The sequence below is a fragment of the Equus przewalskii genome, chromosome 7, assembly GCF_037783145.1.
Source record: "Equus przewalskii isolate Varuska chromosome 7, EquPr2, whole genome shotgun sequence".
In the NCBI taxonomy this organism is placed as follows: Eukaryota; Metazoa; Chordata; class Mammalia; order Perissodactyla; family Equidae; genus Equus; species Equus przewalskii.
The window spans coordinates 35030246-35036505 of NC_091837.1; the positions used below are offsets into that span (position 1 = coordinate 35030246).

Consider the following 6260-nt stretch of genomic DNA (forward strand, 5'->3'; position numbering starts at 1 on the left):
AAATCCTAACCCCCAAGGTGATGTTAGGACGTGGAGCTTTGGGGAGGTGATGAGATCACGAGGGTGGAGCCCTCAGAAATGGGAGTAGTGCCCTTATAAAAGAGAGCCCAGAGAGCTCTCTCACCCTCTTTCTGCCTAGTGAGGATACGATGAGAAACCGGCCGTCTGCAACCCAGAGGGCTTCCGCCAGAACGGACGGTGCTGCACCCTAACCTCGGACTTGCAGCCTCTAGGACAGTGAGAAATAAATGTCTGTTGTTTCTCAGCCACCCGGTCTGTGGCACTTTGTGACAGCAGCCTGAAGGGACTAAAATGGCAGTTACGATTGAAGGAGATCCCGTTCTAAAGATTCAGCGTTTGCGTCTAAGAAGGTCGTGAGAAGACACCGTGGGAAGCCAGTGCTCACTATGCGTGAGCCAGCTCGGCGGCTGTAACGGAACATCGCAGACTGGGGCGCTCGCGCGCAAGAAGCTTGTTATCTCGCGGCTGTTGAGACTAGACGTGCAGAATCGGGGTGCTGGCAGGATCGGTTCCTCCTGCGGTCTTCGAGGGAAGGGTCTGTTCCAGACTTCTCTCCTTGGCTTGTCCAGGGCTGTCTTCTTGTTCGCGTAGCACTCTCTCTGAACGTGAGTCCGCCTCCAGATTCACCCGTGTAATGAGGACACCAGTCATGCGGGGTTAGGGCCACCCTGGCAGCCTCACTTTAGCTTGGTAAACGCCGTATCTCCGAACAGAGGGACATTCTGAGGTACTGGGGGATAGGACTTCAATACATGAATTTGTGGGGACACGATTCAGCCGTGAGCACGTGGGCAGCCTCCCGAGTGACGATGCAGCAGCGTCACAGCCATCCGTCATCCCCAGGGGCCACCGAGGCAGAAGGGTCTCCATTGTGTCAGCCCACATGTGGCGGAGCCCTGGCATTGCGAGGAGTGACCACATGGCTGCTGCTTCTCACACAGGAGCTGTGACATTAGCCAGAATGGTGACCTGACAAGAAAGAGCAGGAAGAGATGGTGCCTGGACGCCACGAAGAACCTTCACACACCGACTGGACAACAGACAGGAGGAAGCGGCCTCTTCCCACTGTTGTTCTGAATCTTCAGCAGTCAGTCACTAAACCTCACGTGGGCTCGTGAATTTTTTAATACATTTTAAATCAAATTATTTATATAGACAGGGACCCCACAAAAAATAGACCCCACGCCGTCGTATGCTCACACCCTTGCCCTCCGCTGCTTCGAGGATCCTTTGATATATTACACAGGAGCTGATTCTGCATCTTGCAGCTCAGAGGCTCCCCTGCAGCCTCACAGCCTAGGGCATACCTCTCAACTCTGAGCCTCCTGCCCAAACTTCCCAGAGCTTCCCCTTTTTCTCCCCATGTGGGGATGGGGCTGCTGTTGCTGGAGGATCTGCTCAGCGTGCAGTGCCTTTGCACGTGCTCCCTCCTGGGGTCCTCACAACAACCTGGGCTTTGAGATGACAGCAGTGAGGCTCAGAGAGTGGAGTAATCTCCTCGAGGCAGTGCAGCTGTCACATGACAGAGGCAGGAGCTAGCACAGGTGTCACTGAGCCTGGTGCAGTGTCTGACCTCAGAAGGGGTTCTCAACAAAGATTTGGTGAGGGCACAGGGTAAGCTAGGTTTTGTGGGACCTGAAGCTTATACAATTTGGGGGTCCACTTGAAGAGAAAGAATGAAACTTATAGACAGAAAAAGACAGAGCTTTCAAAGGGGCCAGTGCAAGCAAGGGACTCTGAGGTTTCAACTCCAGTGGTTTCACAGTAAATCTGCACTGAGCTGATAAATAACTGAGTAGGAGAATGAATAAATGAAGTATGCACATGTATAATTTCAGAGCTAATACGACATAAAATATTATCTCGTCCCAGCCCCTTTGTTCATAGTTGTAGAAACTGAGGCGTGCAGAATAACTTTCCCAAAAATGCACAGCTGGTCGGTCTCATTGAGGCTGTGTTAGGCGTTCCCTGCGTCCTCATAGGGAGGGCCGATGGTGTTGAACCCAGGTCTACAGTCTTTACTCTGCCACTGACTCTGTCCTTTCCTAGGGACAACTGGTCCTCATCTGGCAACACGTGACTAACCTCTCCAAAGTAGGACGCCAAGTTGCACAGCATCAAGGGGCCATTCACAGTGAAGTCTTGGAGGGGCCTCCCTGGAGTTCTGGGTCCTTAGCCTGGGCAGCCCCAGCCAGCAGCCCTGCCCCCATCGCTGGTCTTGACCTCCTCCTGGGCGCTGGCTCCCGGGAGGGGAGAGGAGGGAAGTGCTTCTACCTCTGCCACACCTCAGTCTTCTTCACTGCTGGGGATTCAACTGACTTCAATTCAGTGAACCAATTAATTTAATCAACTTTAACTCAGTTAATAAATTCAGTTATCAATTGATTGCCTCTCAGTTCCAAATGCAAAATTCTTTGGCTGCTCTGAAAAAATGGAGCTGGGCCCTGCAAGTATTTCTCCCCTGCTGGCTGGCACAGTGTTACCCTTTGTCGGAGGAGGCCGCTGGAGGGACACTGGATAAGGAGGGTGTTTTCTCTCTCTGGTCCTGGCGTGCATCTCTCACCAGGCTCCTACAGCCTGCAGCTTCCCCAGGACGGGCTTCTGGCAGGCCAGTGGCCAGCAGGAGCAGCTGTCCCCAACACGCCAGAGGACAGCTTTGCAGCGAGTTCTGACATGCGGCCCCTCTTTGGGGACAGGATCCCCATCTTCTCAGAGGGCAGATGACCATAAAGCTCTGTTGGGGCAGCACCAGGTCTCTTCTCTGCCCACCCATGAGCCACAACCGTGCCCTCCACCTCCAGTGAGGTCTGGATCTCAGCCCTGGGGTGTGGGCACCTCTGCCTTGGGTGTTCTGTCTCAGCCCTTAGGTGTGGCTGCTGCTTGTGTCTGTGACCCCTGTGTTGTTTAGAGCTCCCTTTGTTTCTTAGTAGCCAGTTTCCTGTTACTATTATATGTCCCCTATAATAGTTAATGATTCTTTACATTAAACTTTCAAATTACAGTATAGTTTCTGTCTCCTGCCTGGATCCTGACTGACTGTTTTAACGGGAGTTGCTTAGTTCTGAAGCACAGAGCCCTTTGTGCCTGACCTTCCAAAGTCAGCTCTGTCGGCTCTGGAGAGTGGTGGGCTTAACTAGCCCAGCTCATGGGCTTGGATGAAACCCCGCCTGGGTGCTGTGCCTCTCCAGACTGCTGTGACAGCAGCAGCACTTCAGGGCTACCAGGACTAAAGCCTGCACACGAACCACCAGCAGCTATCACACAGCTTGAACGCACCACACATATGTGACATGTGTTTATATCACCCAATTAGGAAAACGGATACGTTGAAAACACGTTTACAAACAGGCTGTGTGCAACTAGGAAGAGACCTCAGAGATCAGCAGTTAGCCCCTCCAGGACTGTGGTCAGAATTTCCCCCTAGGCCCCAAAGATATATACCTATTTGCTCACAAAAGAGATCTTATGACTGAGTGGGATGGCAAGAAGGAGGAGTGGTGCTGTGAGAAAGGGCCTACCCTGTGGTCACCCCAAGAGACAGACATGGCGACCAATTAAGTAGGATGAAGATGGCAGGGGCTGTAACACTTTGCCCAGATGCAGAAATCACAAGTTTTTAAAGGTCAAAGAAGTCTTAGACTTTTTAATTTCACCCCTCCCTCTCATTTTAGATGAGGAAACTGAGGCCTAAGAATCTGAGGCAGCTTGAGTGAAGTCCAACCCCGGTCCCATGGAGCACACCAGGTGGGGCCAGGTGTCACTCAGAGTGGCTGAAGAGACCAAGGGATCATCCTTGACACCTATGACCTTGAACAATCATCAAACTTAGGTACAGCCCCACCCCACATCCTGGAAGGCATAGTACCATTGACCCAAGTATAAAACCAATAAAAATGAAAAATAATTGTAAAAAAATTTCAAATAAAATGATTGCAGTTCTGCTGGGCCCTCCACAACAGATATGGAGCCCCCAGGACTCAGAGAGGCCTTGGGGTTTGAGTAACTGCACCCGCGTGAGCCGTCCCCGTTCCCCTCCCTGAACATTCCCCATCAAGGCCCTGCACACACAGACACTCGGGACATTTTTCTGACTGACTGGCAAAGTATCATCAAATTCGTTGTCTTGGGAGGAGGGGCTGGTAAAGGTGGACTCAGTGTGAGTCTGTAGGCTGAAGGTCCCAGCTTTGTGGTCTCCCATAGGTCCCCGTGTCCTCATGGTTGTCATAACTGTCATCACCACCGTTAACTTTTCACAAGCTTTTACCCCGAATCAAGCACTCTCCTGACTTCTTGACAGATCTGAGAGAGACCAACAGGGTTGATGGCTGGGTCACCCCACCCCCAGCCCACACTCTCCCGATGACCTGTGTGTTAGTGTTTTCCTATTGCTGCTGTGATAAATTACCACAAACATCGTGGCTTATAAGAGCACCCATTTATTATCCAGTTTCTGTGGGTCAGAAGCGCAGGCACAGCGCGGCTCAGCTGGCTTTCTGCTTAGAGTCTCACGAGGCCAAATTCAAGGCGTCAGCCAGCAAGGCCACGTCCCTTTCTGGAGGCATAGGGGAGAATATGTTTCCAGGGTCATCTTGTATATTGGTGGAACTCAGTTCCATGTGGCGGTAGGACTGTTTCCTTGCTGGCATGGCCAGGGGTTGTTTCCAGATTCCAGAGGCCACCCCATCCCCATTCCTGCCCTCTTCAAAACCAGCAACAGCAAATGAGTCTCTCTCAAGCTTTGAATCTCTTTGATCCCCCACCCGCCTCATCTTCCCTGCTGTCCTCTTTCACTGAATCTCTTTGAGTCCACCTGACTCCAACCAGAGAAATTTTTCTGCTTTTAAGGGCCCAAGTGATCAGATTGGACCCATCTGAAAAGTCCAGGATAACCTTCCTATTTTAAAGTCAGCTGTTGAGCCATGTAATTGCATCTGCAAAGCCCTCTTGGCGTGGTGCCTAACTAGTGTTTGGATGGATCATCGTGGATGGGAATCTTCAGAACTCTGCCGACCTCACCTGGGAATAAGGGCTCCCTCTCCCCTCAGAGGAGAGGAGAGCTGTCTGAGGTCTCAACTTGCCACAAGCACAAGGTCTCTGGGAGACGTCAGCAGTAGCAGCAGTCTCCTTAGGCAGCTGACCTCTCTTCCAGCAAGGGCACCCTCACTGCCATAAAGTCCTCTCTCCTCCAGCTTGGTCTGGGGTTCTCAGCCCCCAAGAGCCCCTATAAAAAGAGAGTGCAACAGGAAGGCACCTGGCGCTCAGGCCACTGGTGTCCACTGTACCTGGTCACGTGACGTTTTGGCCAAGCGTGGAGAAACGTGCTTTCCGTGGGGAGAGGAGGGGCTGCCTTTATTTGCCTTTTGGTGTTTGCTGGAACTGTCGCTTCAATCTATTAGCTTCTTTAATCCTCATCACCACTCGGAGTCAGATGCAAGTATTAGCCCCATTTGCAGACAAACAAACTAAAGTTGTCTCAGTTTCTCAAGTTCCCCAGCAAACTGAGATTCGAGCCCTGGCAATAGGGTCCAGAGCCAACATGCCTTCTAGATGTTGTACTGGAACATTCCTCAAATGCCCAGCCAACCGGGCAAGTGGGAAAATATCGCTACTTAAACCAGCTCTCTAAAAATGGGGAAGGCAGTGCTTTGGGTTTCCCAAGTTTGTTTTTCAAAGTGATGGCCTTAGCAAAAGAGCATTCCCACCCAGGCTCCTCAGGCTGCACTCAGGGGTGTGAGGCCACCGGGAGAAGCCTCTCCTTTTCAGGGCCTCCTGAGTTCCCTCCAGGGTGGGCTGGTGGGGAGCAGTGGAAGGGCAAGGGGGGAGTTGGGAAAAGCCCAGATTCTGAACTTAGAAGTATCTGTTACTTTTATAAGAGATTAATCCAAACAAGTGCACTGAGCTTTGCACCATTTCTTGGTAAACAGATGTGAACAACTCCCCTTTTTTCAACCTCTCTTGTGCAGGAAGTTTAGAGAGAATGAGAAGAATGTAAAGATGATGAGTGATATCTCATGAGACAGAAGGAGAGAAACTTTAGAGGAAGTGACAAGTGGAATGCATGGGCACTGACCATCGCTACTGATATTAGAAATTTGTGCTTGCTCCCGAATAATCTATCAGTGTTGTCAAGTGGCTCCACAGGACAACTGCAATAGATTAGCTTTTTCATCTATCTGAAACAGCCCACATTTGTTAACCCTGACCTCAGACTACATCTTGGAATTGGGTCAACTAAGGGT

The 6260-nt window shown here is 51.1% G+C and overlaps 1 long non-coding RNA gene across 1 annotated transcript; it reads left to right on the forward strand.

Annotated features, from left to right (window-relative positions):
- Positions 1-491: 491 nt before the first annotated feature.
- LOC139084911 (uncharacterized) lies at positions 492-2406 on the forward strand. Its single transcript, XR_011542850.1, has 3 exons — positions 492-626; positions 963-1108; positions 2071-2406. It is a non-coding gene; the product is annotated as an uncharacterized lncRNA (long non-coding RNA).
- The last annotated feature ends 3854 nt before the right edge of the window (positions 2407-6260 follow it).